Below are 20,315 nucleotides of genomic sequence, written 5' to 3' on the forward strand. Positions count from 1 at the left end.
AGTAGTAATTTATTAAAATGAAGAAAACACTTCATCAACAATGATTTAACCCATTTATGCCAGATGTTGCCTTTTTTAAAAAATTAAACCCTAGCAATGACTTTGAGCAGTAGGATATAAATAACTCCCACAAGCTTAGCATTCCAATAATGGATCACTAGGCATAATAAATGGGTTAAGAACAGACTCTTAAGGGGAATATATGAAAATTATACAAAAACAATTTAAAAAAATAAACCTAAAGGTGGGTCTATATTTTGAGATCTCCTTCAGCAAGTAAATTTTTATCCAAATGGCTAGGAGAAGTTATTGTACTGGACCAGCAGGAATCTCTTCCTATGAAACTTTTTTTGATTAACTCACAGAGACTGTGCTCTAGTCTGGATAATAGCATTTATCACATCATGACCCCTATTGCTGACCATAAAACTACAATTCTTAGTGTTCTATTATTGTTAGCATTGCTATAGCTCTGTCTCTCCATCTTGCATTTTCTTGACTCTTCATCTATGCTCCAACAGACTTAGGTAATCTGCAGGTCCATTTCAGTATTTTGTAAAATGGACTGCCCTAGAAATACTATTTTTCTTACTTGTCCAGAGCTACATGACATGTTATCCTATTATTTCGCTACAGTGACCTGATCTATGAAATTTCTGCATGCATTATTCATCTTATTGTCAGTGAATCAACATAATTTTCATCTCTATCATTTATTCTGGGGATTCGCTGAGGTCATCTAATCTAGCCTGCACATGGCAGGAAACTGCTTCGGTCTGTGGATCTTGGCTGGCTTCGATATTCACTGCAGTTGGGGCTCAGTCTGCACCAGAAAACACTAGGAAAGCCTCGTGGTATTGATAGAGGTATAACAGAGCAAGCAAAAACAAGCTAGGCATAGGCTTGAGGCATAGGCTCAGAACTGGCAGACTGCAACTTAGACTCATGTTCCATTGGTCCAAACAAACCTTATTGCTAAGGTCAAAGTCAAGGAATCCGGAAAAGCACTTGTGCTTTAGTGGAAAGAACTTCAAAATTATATGGGAAAAAGCATGAATACAAGGAGAAATGAAAAACTGGGACCAATGATTCAAATGATGACACCTATATACAAATATCACATACTAATCATAATAGATGCAAACTTACAAAGAAAAGCAAAAATATAATAATTATGCATATGGTTTTATATATACATAACACATACATATATACTATGTGTATATACATGTTCTCTAGTTTATTGAAAAGCTGATAAATTAAATCTGTTCTATCAGGACATCTGGCCACAGGGGTATACCAGAGAATAAATATATATGTACTGATGAAACAACTAAAAAAGGAGAAAAACATATAATCCCCAAGAGAAAGGAATAAAATGAAGTCAACCTCAATATGGCTCCAACTTATGCCTAAAGAAAGTGTCCAGGGTACAACACAGTGAGGGGGAAGCAAGGTAGAGACAGACAGTCTTTTTGTGTTGAGAAAACATAGCTGGAGTCACAGCTCCAGCTGTGAACTGAAAGAGTTCACAGGAGATAGATTACTAGAGAGGAAAGTGATGGCAAAAGAAAAAAACTGAATTTGTAGAGGGCCTCCTCAAATACTTGACCAAGTGATGATTAGCACATATATGTGAGAAAATTACCCAAGGCCACAGAAAGAAGCACCCAGAAGATTAGAAAAGTCTTGCATCAACACTAAGAAAAATGATCGGAGCATGAGTAAACTCTGAAAGAACATAAAGCAGTAAAAATGCATGTAAATAAAGACCCCAAAATAAATGGGAGACAGAAAAAGATAGACAAGAAATTCAGAATTCTATCAGGTAAATTTAGCAAGTAGATTGAAGTAATTTAAAAGAATTAAGCAGAAATTTTGGAGCTGAAAAATGTGATGGACATATGAAGAATGCATCAGAGTCTTTCAGTAGCAGACTTGATCAAACAGAAGAAGGATCAGTGAGCTTGAAGGTAGGCTATTTGAAAATACACAGAGGAGACAAACAAAGAATAAAAAACAGTAAAGCATGCCTACAGGATCTAGAAAATAGCCTCAGAAGAATAAATCTAAGAGTTATTTGCCTTAAAGACGAGGTAGAGAAAAAGACAGCCATACGAGATATACCTAATGTAATTGACGAGTTAGTGGGTGCAGCACACCAACACGACACATGTATACATATGTAACAAACCTGCACGTTGTGCACATGTACCCTAGAACTTAAAGTATAATAATAAAAAGAAAGATTATTCAAAGGGATAACAACAAAGAACATCCGCAACCTAGAAAAATATGTCCATATCCAAATACAATAAGGTTACAGAACACCAAGCAGATTTAACCCAAAGACGACTACCTAAAGGCATTTAATAACTGAACTCCCAAAGATCAAGGACAAAGGATCCTAAAGGCAGCAAGAGAAAAGAAACAACATACAATAGAGCCCAATACATCTAGCAGCATGAGCATTCCCTTCACTAACCTAAATGCTGTCTGAGTAGGTCACTTGCCCCATAAGTCCACTGGCTGTGAGTTCAGTTCAGCCCTAGATTCACCTAGAAGTTTCAGTCATTGGGGCCTAGACTGCCTTTCCCATTTATTTAGGGCCCCCAAGCACTTTAGCATGTGGTGGTGAGACTTGCCAGAACTCAATTTTTTGACTGACGGGATGGACAATTCCCTTCTGGCTGAGGCTGATTTAAATACTCCTTCTGAGGGTTGACATCAGCTGTGTTCAGCCTGGTTTTGCTTTTGGCTACTACAAAGGACTACTGAGGTCAGTGCAATGTCTCACAGTTGCTGCACTGTCCCTCTCCCAGGCACAGAGATTCTCACTCTGAACCACACAGCCACTTCCAGGGAATGGAAGTGGAGTGCCATCAGTAAATCAAGACTAAATCCTACTTTCTTCCAGTGCCTCTTTCAGTGATATGAAATTAAGTCTAGGTACTGTGAATGCTCACCTGATTTTTGGTACTTATGAAGGTGCTTATTTTCGGGAGATAGTAGTCAAATTGGTGACTTGTGGTGGTGGGATGATTGGAGATGGATGTTGGGCCATCTTGCTCTGCCCCTCCATAAATGTTCTTAACAAATTTATTTGTAACAGCCACAAACAAGATACTACAAAAATTTCCATCAGCAAATGAATGGATAAAACAACTAGTAGTATATCCAAACAATGTTCTACTACTCAGCATTAAAAGTAATGAACTACTGATACATCCAGTTACATGAATAATTGGCAAAATAATCACATTGAATTAAAGAACAGGCAAAAGAGTGGATACTGTAGATGCCTCTGACAATTCTAGAAAATGTTCACCAACATAAAGAGACAAGTGTATAGAGCCATAGTTATTGGCTGTAGTAAAGGAAAGGAGAGAGGAATTACATAGGTGCATAACAAGAAATTTGGGAGTGATAGATATGCTTATTGTCTTCATTGTGACAATGGGTTCATGGCTCTAGACATACGTTAAAACTCACCAAGTTGCACACTTTAAAGTACAGTTTATTTTATGTCATTATATTTAATAGAGCTATTATAAATAAGTCACATCTTGTCTCTTGATTTTAACTGAATTGTACGCATTTTATTTTAAAGTAAATACTTTATAGTGTAAAAAACTATTTCTTGTTAGAACTTTTATACTTAATTTACTTTGTCTCTGAAATTGGAACATTCACATTATTATAGTTAAATCTAATAGAGTGGGGGGGGGAATTTAAAGTGGAGATTCTGTTGAAAATTTTGAAATTCAGAGAAAAAGCTTTGAATCATTGCCAAAATCGAGATCTTTTTCATTCAAAATCAGAAGTGTTGATTTTATTGTTGGAAGATACATTAATTGTTTAAAGTCATTACCAGAAGCTTGTAGAATTTAACTTCTACATAAATATCTAAATATACAAAGTTTCAAACAAAAAACGTAGCCAACACCTACAGCAAGCTGCTTTAGTAAGACACATATCTTTAATGTTTCATTTGCCACTTTGGGATTTTCTTTTTATATTTTAAGATTAATGAAGCTGTTGGGGTTTTTTTGTTTGTTTGTTTTTTGTTTTTTCAGGAAGAATGAACAATGGAAGAGGTTAGCCAAACAGTGCAAGTAAACAAGGAAAGACAATAAACAAACAGCCTAAGCAATTCTGAAATGGAATGTAAAAGCACTGATTTTCCTTAAATGTTTTCTCGTAATTAAAAAAAGTCACTACCCAGAGATGGTCAGCTATTAGTGAAGTTTTTGTGTCTAATTTTTAAATAAATTATCTGTTTCTGTGAGCCCAGTGAACTTGATAATGGTCTCAGAGGCTGGGAGCCTTGCCAAGTATGTGGGGAACTGCGTCTTCTGGATGAGGAATCATGCTCTCCAGCACTGGCCTCACCAGGAGTGTCCACTCCTCTCCCGATCCCCTTCCATTCTGTTGTATTTGTATTTTAATGTGTCCCTTTTGATTATCATTGTGAGCTCACGGCCTTTCCCAAACATAATTTATTTTAATTAATTATGTATATATATTCTTTTTAACACTAAAATTGGAGATGGGAGTAGTTTTAATGGGTTTTTTCCCTAACAACACTTATTCTTTTATTCTAAAAGCATATTTAGTTTGACATTGAAAAGACAGTCTGGATACAGCCTCATAATTTTCCTGTATTAAGAAATGAAACTGGCTGTAGCCCAAACACTCCTGGATCTTTCTGGAAAAGAAAACATACACACATATGTTTCTGGGGTAAAGTTCCCCTACTGCTTACAGGCCCTACTTAATGACAGAGCTGGACAAAATCATTTTAAGTTGTTACCTTATACTGATTTTACCAATTGAACATCTATTTTCCTTGCTTTTTCTTTCAGTATAAGGTTTCATAAACTAGTAAGATTTTCTTCTACAATACTTTATTGTATAATGTTACTTCTTTTTCCACACAGGCCTTTACTCCTAACTTCAATGTACAATTTTCTATGACAAGGGAGTTAAATTTGATCAAGAGGAGACAATGATTTTGGTCATTATTTTCTTCTGCAATGATAAAACTTGTGTCAATAATTTTCAGTTTAATCTACTTGTCTGTGGAGCATTCATTAAATATACTAAAGGAACCATTTCAATTAGAATTAACACTTTTATCTAGCTTACATATATATAGAAGACAAACCTTGGTATGCTAATCTTCTGGGAAAAGAGGCTGTCACAGCAAAATTAAGACTTTTTTTCATAAAATACCACTACTCCATGGCCATCAGACATCAAATAAATAAACATGCATTGTTATGTTAAGGAAAATTATCTCAAAAAAGAATTTCTGATCCTTTAGGAATTCTTAAATACTTTGATCATCATCCCTTTGAAGTAATATTCATTTAAAGAAACATTCCACGTGCAATGCTGAATTCTTCAATGTTTCATTAGTAGGTACAGAATTATTACATGATATATTTTGCATTCACAGGCAGATCATTAAATTCTGCAAGCATTGCTAATTTATGTTTCAACATCACAGTCCTTTCCTAAGAATGTCAAGTATACATATACAGAAAGAACTTTAATGGAAGAAGAGATGTATTAAGCAATAATTTTCTCCATTTCCTCCAAACAAGTTTTGCATATTTATACCATAACAGAAAGGGAAAAGGGAAGGGGAAGGGGAAGGGGAAGGGGAAGGGGGAAGGGGGAAGGGGAAGGGGAAAGAAAAGTGGGAGGGGAGAGGAGGGAAGGGAAGGGAAGGGAAGGGAAAGGAAGGGAGAAGGAAGGATGGAGGGAGGGAAGGGAGGAGGTGAAGGGAGGGAATGAAGTAGGTGAAGGGAGAGAGGAAAGAAAAAGGGAGAAATGAAGGAAGGGAGAGAGGGAGAGAGGTAGGGAGGAAGGGAGGGAGGGAGGGAAGGAGGGAGGAAGGAAGGAAATGAAGGGAAGAGAAGGGAAGGGAAGGAGGGAGGGAGGGAGGGAAGGAGGGAGGGAGGAAGGAAGGAAGGGAAAGGAGGAGTGAGGGAGGAGAGGAGAGGAGGGAGGAAGGGAGGGAGAGAGGGATGAATGAAGGAATGAAGGAGCTCTTCTGCTTGGAGAACAAGACCCCATTTGAATAGTGAAGAGCATGAAGTAGACTGATACTCCTCAAGAAGCAGATAATAATGCCCACAGTAAAATTCTGAAAAATCATTTAAATATGTAATGGTAAATAATTTTTCCAAATTCTTACTTTTGATGAACTAGAATTAATGTGTTGAATATCTATCTTTTTATCTCTCTATCTGTTTATCTTAAAAGACAAGGGGTATAAAATGGGAAAATATAGTGACATTTTACAGGAAAGTTTAATCAAGTATATTGTATAAGAAAGTTCAAATATAAATAAATATAATGATAAAATATTAACCATTCAGCATAAATTAAGTTCTTTAAAGGGCAAAAATAAGACAGGTTGGGTGGTGGAGAGGACAGAGAGAGAGAGAAGTACAAAAATAAGGTAATGACAATATACAATAATGATGAGTTTGTAGGAGGCATTACTGAAGACCCATGCCAAAAACAAAAACATAAAACTCCTATGCATAAACATGCTTCATAATTTTAATATAACTATTATTTTGGTTGAAAACAAAGGTTCTTATCTATACCTTAAGCAGGTAAGATACATTCCTTATTTTAGAAATATCTTCATTAAAAGACTCTTATTCAAGATTATCAATTTTGGGAAAATTTCAAAGAACACCCATTTTAAACATATTTCATAAGCTAAGTATACAAAGTATATATATACTTATGGCCTCCATGTGAGTGTACATCCCTTCATATAAGCAACAGCACAATTATAATACTGTGTTCCAACGACTTGTGTATTGTTTGACAGAGACTGTGATAGTTAATGGCAATTCATGGTTTCGCAGGATGTAGTGGGTACGCAGTAAATATTATACCTCCATAACACCTTAACAAACAGATATCTAGGATTGCTAAAAGTACCATATAATATAGATGTAGTGAGAAAAAATGAGAACCTACTGGAAATTTAGTCTATGGTTCACAGAAAATCCTTTTTTAATCATTTCTAAGTAAAATATAATTTAAATTTTATTTATAATTTGATGCTGTGTATACTTTTACACAAAGAATATAAACCACTAACTCACACTTTTTTCAACAAATGCATTTATATAAGACCTCAAACTACAACAATTCTAGAAAAAAACCTAAACAAATACCATTCTGAATACTGGGCTTGAGAAAGAATTTATGACTAAGTCCTCAAAAGCAATTGCAACAAAAACAAAAATTGACAAGTGAGGCATAATTAAACTAAAGAGCTTCTAGACAGCAAAAAGAAATTATCAATAGGGCAAACACACAACCTACAGAATGGGAGAGTATATTTGCAAACTAGGTATCTGAAAAAGGTCTAATATTAAGAATCTGTAAAGAACTAAAACAATTCAACAAGTATAAATAAATAAAGTGGGCAAATATACTAACAGATACTTCTCAAAAGACATATAAGTAGCCAACAAACATATGAAAAATGTTCCACATCACTAATCATGAGAGACATGCAAATCAAAACAATAACGAGATACCATTTGAAATCAGCCAGAAGGGCTATTATTAAAAAGGCAAAAAACAACAGTCCAGTGGTGGCTCATGCCTGTAATCCCAGTATTTGAGAGGCCGACGGGGGCAGATTGCTTAAGCCCAGGAGTTTGAGACAAGCCTGGGCAACACGACAAAACCCAGTTTCTTAAAAAAAAAAGTGTGTGTGTGTCTGTATATATATATATAAATTATATATATATTTTAGTTATATATATATAATTTAGTTATATATATATAACTAATTTTAGTTATATATATATAACTAAAATATATATATAATTTATATATATATATTACATAATTAGTTGGGCAGGTGGCACACACTTGTAGTTCCAGTTACCATGGAGGCTGAGATGAGAGGCTCATCTGAGCCCAGAGTCGGGATGTCAAGGCTACTGGGAGCTGTGATCATGTCACTGCACTCCAGCCTGGGTGACAGAATGAGACCCTGTCTCCAAAAAAAAAAAAAAAAAAAAAAAAAAAAAAAAAAAAAACATGCTGGGTGAGGCTGCAGAGAAAAGGGGAAACTTATATACTGTTGCGGGAATGTAAATTGGTTCAGCCACTGTGGAAAGCAGTTTGTAGGTTTCTCAAAGAACTTAAAACTACCATTTGATCCAACAATCCCATTACTGGGTAATTTTTTTTTAAATCAATCACTCTACCAAAAAGACATACACTTGTAAGTTCATCACAGCATTATTCACAGTATCAAACACATTGAATCAACCTAGGTGCCCACCAACTGTGTAGCAGATAAAGAAGATATGGTATATATGTATCATGGAATACTATGCAGCCACAAAAAAGAGAAAGAAATAATGTTCTTTGCTGCAACACAGAGAAGTCAGCAAGCCATTATCCCAAATAAATTAATGCAGAAACAGAAAACCATACTTATAAGTATGTCCTCACTTATAAGTGGGAGTTCAATCTTAGGTACTCATGTATATAAAGATGGCAACAATAGACACTGAAGACTACTGGAGGAAGGAGTGGGGTTGGGGATAAGGGTTGAAAAACTAACTATTGAGTACTATGCTCACTACCTGGGTGATGGGATCATTTATATCACAAACCTTAGTTTCACATAATATACCCATGAAACAAACCTGTACATGTATCCCTTAAATCTAAAATAAAAGTTGAAAAAGAAATAGAAGTTAAACAAATCACAAATACATTTTTAGTGTCTGTCATCGTAATTAATCAAAATGCAAAATGAGAGAATTAACTAGTATTAAAGAGTCCTTGAGAAATGTCTCCTAATGTAACCAGTATAGCCAGTTTGCTAGCTTCCTCTAAAGATAATCCCTCCCTTGTTTGTTTCTTGATACCCATATATCTAACTACCTGTTTGCTTGAAATGTCCAAAGGCTAATCTTACAACAATCCAGACATGAGGTAGAGATAGCAGTTTCAATTTTCTCCCTTTCAAGATGAAACAGTTGTGCAGTTAATCCCTAACCTGACCCCTACTGAGATGATGCCAACCAGGCCTCTGGATAGTCTGTTACTTAAACTAGCCAGTGGAAAACAAGAAGCAGACCTGCACCATGTACACTCCTGTACAGTTTCCATGCAACCTTCCCCCTGAAAATCCCCTTATGCAGTCTGAGAATTTAAGATGGCTTTTTGAGGCTTGAGTCTGGCCGTCTCCCAAGATGTCAACACTTGAATAAAGCTGCTTTCTTCCACGAAACCTTACTTCTTATGTGTTTGTCTTTTCAGGTGGCAAACAGCCAAATCTTACTTTGGTTACAAGTCAGTAGCAAGCACCTAACACTCCTTTATGAAAATACACACACACACGCACACGCACACGCACACGCACACGCACACGCACACGTACCACAGACACATCCCTACATTTTTTACTAACATAATCTCCTCTCTATTTCTGCATTTTAATAAAAACCAAATTCTTTCCTAAGACAAAACAATATGAAATCCTCTATTGAATGCTTTTGAATGTACATTCCTTAGCATAGATGCTTTGGTAAATGACTGAGCCTGGCGGCACGTGCCTGTAGTCCCAGCTACTCAGAGGCTGAGGCAGGAGAATCGATTGAACCCGGGAGGTGGAGGTTGCAGTGAGCCGAGATTGCCAACGCACTCCAGCCTGGACAGCAGAGCGAGACTCTGCCTCAAAATGAAGAAATAAGTTTTTTTTTTTAAAAAAAAAATGATAAATGACTGAATAAAAAGATGGTTACCTTTTGAGGAAAATATTTCCAGTAGAGGTTTTATTCTACGTTTAATTACAAAAATGCTACCCACTAATATATGGCTAAAAAATAAGTTTGATAACTTTGTATTTTCCATTTATGCATTAATTTGCCTATAGGGCAGAGGTATGCAAATATTATCTGTAAATGACTAGATAGTAAATATTTTAAGCTTTATAGGCCATATGGTGTCTGACACAGCTACTCAACCCTGCTACTATAGCTTGAAAGCAGATACAGGCAATATGTAAATGAATGAATTTGGCTGTATTCCAAGACACTTTATTTACAAAAATGGGTTGGGGTTGGCAATCAGGCTACGGTCTGCCAATTCCTGCTCTAAGTTATTACATGATATTACAAATAATCTAGAATTTCCCTTTGATTGACCAGAACCCATATTTCACACCAACACAATGTCTTCTTAATGAAAACACACACACACACAAAAACAAAACACATTTTGGCTGTAAATGTAATCCTTTAACATTTTAGTAATGTTTCTCTTTTGCTTTTATTCTTCAAAAGTTACTGTTTCGGGGTGGGTCAAGATGGCCAACTAGAAGCAGTGGCCTTTGGAGGCTCCTATCAAAAAAAAAAAAAAAAAAAAAAAAAAAAAAAAGACAGCATGTGAATTCTTCAACAGCAACCAAGGTATCCAGGTTATCTCATCAAAACTGACTAGAAGGCTAGCATGGTCCATGGAGAGAAGGAAGAGCAGAGGGGTGCGGCCGCCTACCTGAGAGCCACAAGGGGAAGGGGAGTCCCTTTCCTCCAGCCAAGTGAGGTGGTGAGTGAGCATGCTACCCAGCCAGGGAAACTGCTTTTTCTGTGGAACTGAGCAACCCGTGGATCAACAGATCCCACTCATGAAACCATGCCACCAGGGCCTAGCCTCCCAACCCTGGAATCTGCAGATTCTTACAGCCTCTCAGCTGGAATCTGCTTAAGCCTACCAAACTCCTGCAGGGAGGGGCGACCAGCACCAACTGCAGCTGCCTGCTGTCTAAGCCCTTTGAGCTCCCTGACGGAGGCGCAGCAACCAGCACTGGGACTGGCAACTGCCTGCCACACTAAGCTCCCTGGATGGGGGAAGGCCAGCACCCATTTCTATAGCTCCAGGCTGCTTTTTCCCCTGCTAGAGTCAGGCAGGCTGGACTGCTTGGTCCCAAGACTTGTCCCCACAGCCCAACACACCGGCTGTGGCAATCTGCAGCCAGAATGCCTCTTAAGGTCTAACCCGGACCCATCCTTCCTCAGTGGGCAGGACTTCCCTGCAGGATCTCCAATGACTCCAGCCAGAGGATCAGGGACAGAATTTGGATCTCCCTGGGCCTAAGCCCCTAGGGGAAGAGGTGGCCACTGTCTCTGCAGACCAGCAGACTTAACCTTTCCTCTTGGTAGTTCTGAGGAATCCAGGTGACCCAGACTAGTGGGTTTCCCTCCAGCAAAACACACTTTCTCCACCAAGGTACAAAGTGCTTCATTAAATGAGTCCTGCTCCCCATGCCACCCAACTGGGTTGTCAGATACCCTATACAGGAGTGATCCTACTGATATCAGGTTGGTGACCCTCAAGGTCAGAGGTGCCAAAAGAAGGAGAAGGCACCCATCTTTGCTGCTCTCCAGACTCCTTGAGTGATATCTCCAGGCAGGGGAGCAAATGAGATGAATAAGGCATGAAGTGAACCCCCAGCAAACTGCAATAGCCCTACAGAAGAGGGACCTGACTATTGAAAGAAAACAAAACAAACAGAAAGGGACAACAAGAGCATAATCATCAACAATAATAACAACAAGAGGGCCCCCATAAAAAAACCCATCCAAGGGTCAGCAGCCTCAAAGACCAAAACTACACAAATTCACGAAGTTGAGAATCAATGCAAAAATGCTAAAAACCAAAAGGCCAGAGTGTCTCTTCTCAACCAAATGATTACAGCATCTCTCTGTCAAGGGCACAGAACTGGATGGAGGATAAGATGGATAAACTGACAGAAGTAGCGCTTCAGGAGATGGGTAATAAAAAACTTTGATGAGCTAAAAGAGTATGTTCTAACCCAATGCAAAGAAGCTAAGAACCTTGATAAAAGGATAGAGGAACTGCTAACTACAATAACCAGTTTATGTACCTTGAACATAAAACAACCTGATGGGGCTGAAAAACATAGCACAAGAACTATGTGAAGCACACACAAGTATCAGCAGCCAAATTGACCAAGCGGAAGAAAGGTTATCAGAGTTTGAAGACCACCTTACTGAAATAAGACATGCAGACAAGAATAGAGGAAAAAGAATGAAAAAGAATGAACGAAGCCTCCAAAAAAAATGCGACTTCATAAAAAGACCAAACCTATGATTGATCGGAGTACCAGAAGGAGACAGGGAGAATGGAGATGAGCTGGAAAACACACTTCGGGATATTATCCAGGAGAACTTCTTCAACCTAGGAAGACAGACCAACATGCAAATTCAGAAAATATAGAGAACACCATTAAGATACTCCACAAGAAGATAATCCGCAAGACATATAATCATCAGATTCTCCAAGGTCAATATGATGAAAAAACTGTTAAGGGCAGCCAGAGAGAAATGCCAGGTCACCTACAAAGGGAAGCCCATCAGACTGACAGTAGACTTCTCAGCAGAAACCCTACAAGCAAGAAGAGAGTGGGGGGCCTATATTCAACATTCTTAAAGAAAAGAATTTTCAATCAAGAACTTCATATCCAGTCAAACTACGTTTCTTAAGCAAAGGAAAAATAAAATCCTTTACAGACAAACAAATGCTCAGGGATTTCGTTACCACCAGGTCTGCCCTGTGAGAACTCCTGAAAGAAGCACTAAATATGGAAAGGAAAAACTGGTACCAGTCACTGCAAAAACACACCAAAATATAAAGACCATTGACACTGTGAAGAAACTGCATCAACTAGTGTGCAAAATAACCAAATAGCATCATGATGAGAGTATCAAATTCATACATAATGATACTAACCTTACATGTAAATGGCCTAAATGCCCCAATTAAGACACAGACTGGCGATTTGGTTAAATAAAGGGATGGAGGAAAGTTTACGAAGCAAATGGAAAGCAAAAAAAAAAAAAAAAAAAAAAAAAAGAGAGAGAGAAAGAAAAGAAAAAAGAAAAAGAAAAAGCAGGGATCGCAATCCTAATCTCTGATAAAACAGACTTTAAACCAAAAAAGATTAAAAAAGACAAAGAAGGGTATTACATAATGGTAAAGGCAACAATTCAACAAGAAGAGATAACTGTTCCGAATATATATATGCAGCCAATACAGGAGGACGCAGATTCATAAAACAAGTTCTTAGACACCTACAAAGACACGTAGACTCCCACACAATAATAGCGGAAAACTTACCACTGTTGGTACTAGATAGATGAACAAGACAGAAAATTAAGAAGGATATTTAGGACTTGAACTCAGCTCTGGATCAAGTGGAACTAATAGACATCTACAGAACTCACCACCCCAAAAACAACAGAATATATATTCTTCTCAGTGCCACTTGGCACTTATTCTAAAATCAACCACATAATTGGAAGTAAAACACTCCTCAGCAAATGCAGAACTGAAATCATAACAAATAGTCTCTCAGATCAAAGTGCAATCAAATTAGAACTCAGGATTAAGAAACTCACTCAAAACCACTTAATTAAATGGAAATTGAACAACATGCTCCTGAATGACTCCTGGGTAAATAACGAAATTAAGGCAGAAATCAAGTTCTTTGAAACCAATGAGAACAAAGAGATGACATACCAGAATTTCTGGGACACAGCTACAGCAGGGTTAAGAGGGAAATTTATAGCACTAAATGCCCACATCAGAAAGCTAGAAAGATCTTGAATCAACACCTTAAAATCAAAATTAAAAGCGCTAGAGAGAAAAGAGCAAACTAATCCAAAAGCTAACAGAAAACAAAAAATAACTAAGATCAGAGAAGAATTGATGGAAATAGAGACATGAAAAACATTCCAAAAAAATCAACGAATCCAGGACTGTTTTTTTGAAAAAATTAACAAAATAAATAGACTGCTAGCCAGACTAACAAAGAAGAAGACAGAGAAGAATCAAATGGACACAATAAAAAATGATACAGGGGATATCACCACTGACCCCACAGAAATACAAACCACCATCGGAGAATACTATAAGCATCTCTATGTAAATAAACTAGAAAATCTAGTAGAAATGGGTAACTTCCTGGATGTATACACCCTATCAAGACTAAACCAGGAAGAAGTTGAATCCCTGAAAAGACTAATAAGAAGCACTTAAATTGAGGCAGTAATTAATAGTCTACCAACCAAAAAAAGCCCAGGACCAGACGGATTCACAGCTGAACCCTTCCAGAAATACAAAGAGGAACTGGGACCACTCCTTCTGAAATTATTCAAAACAATTGAAAAGGAGGAACTCCTCCGTAACTCATTTTATGAAGCCAACATCATCCTGATACCAAAACGGGGAAGAGACACAACAAAAAAACAAAACTTCAGGCCAATATCCCTGATGAACACTGACGCAAAAATCCTCAATCAAATATTGGCAAACCAAATCCAGCAGCACATCAACAAACTATCCACTACGATCAGGTCAGCTTCATCCCTGGGATGCAAGGCTGGTTCAACATACACAAATCAATAAATGTAATCTATCACATAAACAGAACCAAAGACAAAAGCCACATGATTATTTCAATAGATGCAGAAAAGGCCTTCGGTAAAATTCAACAGCCCTTCATGTTAAAAACTCTGAAAAAACTATGTATTGATGGAACATACGTCAAAATAATAAGAGCTATTTATGACGAACTCATAGCCAATATCATATTGAATGGGCAAAAGCTGGAAGCATTCCTTTAAAAACTAGCACAAGACAAGGATGCCCTCTCTCACAACACCTATTCAACATAGTATTGGAAGTTCTGGCCAGGGCAATCAGGCAAGGGAAAGAAAGAAAGAGTATTCAAATAAGAAGGGAGGAAGTCAAGTTGTCTCTGTTTGTAGACCACACGATTTCACTTTTAGAAAACCCCATCTCAGTCCAAAAACCTCTTGAACTGATAAGCAACTTCAGCAAAGTCTCAGAATATAAAATCAATGTGCAAAACTCACAAGCATTCCTTTACATCAACAATAGGCAAGCAGAGAGTCAAATAATGAATTAACTCCCATTCACAATCACTACAAAGAGAATAATATACCTAGGAATACAGCTAATAAGGGATATGAAGGACCTCTTCAAGGTGAACTACAAACCACTGCTCAAGGAAATAAGACAGAACATAAACAAATGGGAAAACATTCCATCCTCATGGATAGGAAGATTCAATATTGTGAAAATGGCCATACTGCCCAAAGTAATTCATAGATTCAATACTATTCCCATCAGACTGCCATTGATATTCTTCACAAAATTAGAAAAAAATACTATCTTAAATTCCATATGGAATCAAAGAAGACCCGGTATAGCCAAAACAATCCTAAGCAAAAAGAACAAAGCTGGAGGCATCACACTACCTGACTTCAAACTGTACTACAAGACTACAGTAACCAAAACAGCATGGTACTGATGCCAAGACAGACATATAGACCAGTGGATCAGAACAGAAACCTCAGAAATAACACCACACACCTACACTCATCTGATCTTTGACAAACCTGACAAAAATAAGCAATGGAGAAAGGATCTCCTATTCATTAAACAGTGCTGGGAAAACTGAGTAGTCATATGCAGAAAACTGAAACTGGACTCCTTCCTTACACCTTATAAAAAATTAACTCAAGATGGATTAAAGACTTAAAGGTAAAACCAAAAACCATAAAAACCTATAAGAAAACCTAGGCAATACCATTCAGGACATAGGCATTGGCAAAGACTTCATGACAAAAATGCCAAAAGCAATGGCAACAAAATCCAGAACTGATTAATGGGATCTAATTAATCTAAAGAGCTTCTGAACAGCAAAACAAACTATCATCAGAGTGAATGGGAAACCTACAGAATGGGAGAAAATTTTGGCAGTTTACCCATCTGACAAATGTCTAATATCCAGAATTTACAAGGAACTTAAACATATTTACAAGAAAAAGACAAACAACCCCATCAAAAAGTGGGCATAGGACATAAACAGACACTTCTCAAAAGAAGAAATTTATGTGGTCAATATGAAAAAAAACTCAACAGCACTGATCATTAGAGAAATGTACATCAAAACCACAATGAGATACCTTCTCATGCCAGTCAGAATGGCGATTATTAAAAAGTCAAGAAACAATAGTTGCTGGTGATGTTGTGGAGAAACAGGAATGCCTTTACACTGTTGATGTGAATGTAAATTAATTCAACCATTATGGAAGACATATAGTGATTCCTCAAGGATCTAGAACCAGAAATACCATTTGACTCAGTAATACCATTACTGGGTATATACCCAAGGGAATATAAATCATTCTACTATAAAGACACATGCATGCATATGTTTACTGCAGCACTATTTACAATAACGAAGACATGGAAACAAACCAAATGCCCATCAATGAGAGACAGGATAAAAGAAATGTGCTACATATACACACCATAGAATATTATGCAGCCATAAAAAGAAATGAGATTATGTCCTTTGCAGGGGCATGGATGAAGCTGGAAGCCCTCATCCTCAGCAAACTAACATAGAAACAGAAAACCAAGCACTGCATGTTCTCACTCATAAGTGGGGGGTTGAACATTGAGAACACATGGACACAAGGAGGGGAACATCACACACTGGGGCCTGTTGTGGGGTGTGGGGTGAGGGGAAGGAATTTAGAGGATGGGTCAATAGGTGCAACAAGCCACCATGGCACAAATATACCTATGTAACAAACCTGCACTTCTGCACATGTATACCCCCTCTTTTTTTTTTAAGAAATAAAGAAAAAAAGAAATAGGAAAGCAAATCATTTTTAAAAAGTTACTGCTTCATTACAGTTGCAAGTTTTCATGAAAATCGTAATTTGTATCCTACAAGTAAGCCTCATTTTGTTATAACGTTGCCTTACGCTTCATTTTAAAGCAACAAGAAACTCTGTGGGAATTCTCTTTTCCCCAAATAGATCTCTCCACTAAGGTACAATGGATGTTAATTTCCAACATTCAACTCACATTTAATTGTGAGGGTGACTCTTCTGGGGCTTAGTTAAGAAACTGGTCTGTAATCCCAGCACTTTGGGAGGCCAAGGTGGACAGATCACCTAAGGTCAGGAGTTCAAGAGCAGCCTGGCCAACATGGCAAAACCTCGTCTCTACTAAAAATATAAAAATTAGCTGGGCATGGTGGGGTGTGCCTGTAATCCCAGCTACTTGGGAGGCCGAGGCAGGAGAATCACTTGAACCCAGGAGGCAGAGGTTGCAGTGAACCGAGATTTCACCATTGCACTCCAGCCTGGGAGAAAAGAGTGAAACTCTGTCTCAAAAAAAAAAAGAAAAGAAGAGAAGAGAAAAGAAAGAAATTGCAATATTTGCCCTATGCCCAAATTAGTATTGCTTCTCCTCCCCAATGTCAACCCCTACAACATAACCATGGCATTAAACAATCTGTCTATTCTTCCCATTAATTAATAATCTTAATTTCACCATTGTTTTACTACTTCATGTAATTTAGTCTATTTTTAACCTCTTTTCTTGGTAACATTGATGAATATGTATCTTTGGAAGTTAATACTATACATTTTAAATATATTCCTTCAAATACATTTTAATATCTGCCAGGAATATTCTTCTACTTTATTGTTCTTTTTAAATACTCCTTTATATTGCAATGCACTTGTTATTTTATACAAAAATGAGTACCATTTCTGCTAAATTCAAAGTAGCAAAAACAGGAAGAATTTTGAGTCTGACTTGTTTACAACTCCTATCCAAGAACACAGTACATATAACTATTATATTCTTTTTTTAAAATTTATTTATTATTATTATACTTTAAGTTCTAGGGTACATGTGTATAACGTGCAGGTTTGTTACATATGTATACTTGTGCCATGTTGCTGTGCTGCACCCATCAACTCGTCAGCACCCAACAACTCGTCATTTACATCAGGTATAACTCCCAGTGCAATCCCTCCCCATGATAGGCCCCGGTGTGTGATGTCCCCCTTCCCGAGTCCAAGTGATCTCATTGTTCAGTTCCCACCTATGAGTGAGAACATGCGGTGTTTGGTTTTGTGTTCTTGTGATAGTTTGCTAAGAATGATGGTTTCCAGCTGCATCCATGTCCCTACAAAGGACACAAACTCATCCTTTTTGATGGCTGCATAGTATTCCATGGTGTATATGTGCCATATTTTCTTAATCCAATTTGTCACTGATGGACATTTGGGTTGATTCCAAGTCTTTGCTATTGTGAATAGTGCCGCAATAAACATACGTGTGCATGTGTCTTTATAGCAGCATAATTTATAATCCTTTGGGTATATACCCAGTAATGGGATGGCTGGGTCATATGGTACATCTAGTTCTAGATCCTTGAGGAATCGCCATACTGTTTTCCATAATGGTTGAACTAGTTTACAATCCCACCAACAGTGTAAAAGTGTTCCTATTTCTCCACATCCTCTCCAGCACCTGTTGTTTCCTGACTTTTTAATGATCGCCATTCTAACTGGTGTGAGATGGTATCTCATATATTCTTTATGTCACTCAAAACATAGTTATACTTCATAGCATTCGACAGAATCTCCTCATCCCAATTTTTAATAAAGGCCAAAATCAAGGCCAAATAACTTAACTTTATTAAACCATAGATAGGTCATCTAAGGAAATATACTATTATAACACATCTCATTAATAGATAAATAGAAAAATTTTATGGTCACCTCAATAGATGAAAGAGAATTTCTGAAAAACAACCCTCATGAATAAAACATATTTACATAAGTAATGTATGCTATTTATTTTATAGGGTAATTTTAAAAATTATATACATATAATATTAATACTTCATCTCCATGGTGAATTAGTTCATAATAGCAATCTATATATAAATGCACCCACATAAAATTAGAGGAAAGTCCTCCTGGTCATAATGCAATTATTAAATTAATAGAGAATCTTCAATGTTTTCCAAATTAACACAATTTTTACATTTAATTTTATTAAAAATATTTAATTGTAAACATAGAGATAAAGAATATAGGCTCCTTAATTATGAAGGGGTAGAAAATAACCAGTCCTGAAGAGTAGTTAACTTTTAAAAAAGAATAGAAATAAAACAGAGAAATTAGAATATGAGTCATTTATTTTAAAAAAGACCAAAGATACTATAATCCTAGTTAAAGAATTCTATCCAAGACAAGAGTTGTTTTTCTCTGTCCAACAGAACAGTGTTTCCATCTTTCAAGAGGTTTTCATCACTTTTTATGGCAGTCACTTTTGACACTGTCCAATAATGGGAATAAATCATGCTTTTTTCTGTCTATGGCTGCAGAAAAGCAGAGCTTGTTTTTGCGGCCCCAAAGTTCCCATCTATTGTTGGTACGGCATGCTTCTTTTCATGCTCATAATCCTCGTATACGGTGACTTGAAACTGCACATCTCCATCACTTCAAATTTACCATTACTCTACAGTTCAATGTAAAACTGAGACTACTGTTTCCAGTAATAATATTGATTGATTGATACTCATTCTAAAAAAAGTTTGTAGTAATTTCAGATTGAAAACGGTAACTTGTTACCAGAAGTTTTCATAATATCATAATGGAGAACTATTTATAAAAGTCAAATTTTCAATTGATAGTAGCACATGTCAAAAGGAAAAAAAAACTGAGTACAAAAAGGATTATTTCCTAAAAAGATCACATGAATAACTGAGAACACCAGTAATTTCTTAAATTTTTGTAAGTTATTGTCTCAAAGGACTAAAAAATATTAAGAATGTCCTCCAATATCACCATAAGGTATATCAGAGTTTATGTCCACCCCCGGGATGATTTTCTTACAAAAGACAACAACATATCTTAAAAACAATTTGAAAGTATTTATATGTATATATATATATATGCGCATGTGTGTTTGTATATATGTGTGTGTGTTTCATAAAACCAGATATAAACCAAACTAAGTATGCCAAATTAAAGTTATTTTTATAAATTCAAACCTTATTCTCTTTATATAGAAATAAATAGTAATCAACTATTTTGAAGAAAGTGTGATTATTTTCATATAGAAACTAAAAATAGCAACAGGGAACATTTGTGGTAAACCTTCTGCAATAACAATTCATACATTATTTGAGGAATCATGTATTTTACATAAATACTTTCAAACTTCTGGTAACGAGTTATCGTTGTAAGTCTCTAATCTCTGAGCTGGATACAGACAACTACAAGGCTTTAAGAGATGTCTGCTTTACTAAAGGCAAGAAGTCTGGATCCCCGATTTAATGCATGAAGCAGAACTACCTGTCAACCAGGAATTCTAACTTGAAT

General features: G+C 36.7%; 1 protein-coding gene and 1 long non-coding RNA gene across 4 annotated transcripts in view; one reads left to right on the forward strand and one right to left on the reverse strand.

The window, feature by feature from the left end:
* The window catches only part of LOC126947872 (uncharacterized), a 71,074-nt gene extending 66,815 nt beyond the window's left edge, over nucleotides 1–4,259 (forward strand). Inside the window, exon 5 of the long non-coding RNA XR_007723233.1 lies at nucleotides 4,077–4,259. This is a non-coding gene — a long non-coding RNA (uncharacterized LOC126947872). The remainder of the gene's footprint in view (nucleotides 1–4,076) is intronic.
* EPHA6 (EPH receptor A6) overlaps nucleotides 1–20,315 on the reverse strand; it is a 932,172-nt gene that overhangs the window by 734,904 nt on the left and 176,953 nt on the right. The gene's annotated exons all lie outside the window — the stretch shown is intronic.

The sequence above is a fragment of the Macaca thibetana genome, chromosome 2 (genome assembly GCF_024542745.1).
Source record: "Macaca thibetana thibetana isolate TM-01 chromosome 2, ASM2454274v1, whole genome shotgun sequence".
NCBI lineage: Eukaryota > Metazoa > Chordata > Mammalia > Primates > Cercopithecidae > Macaca > Macaca thibetana.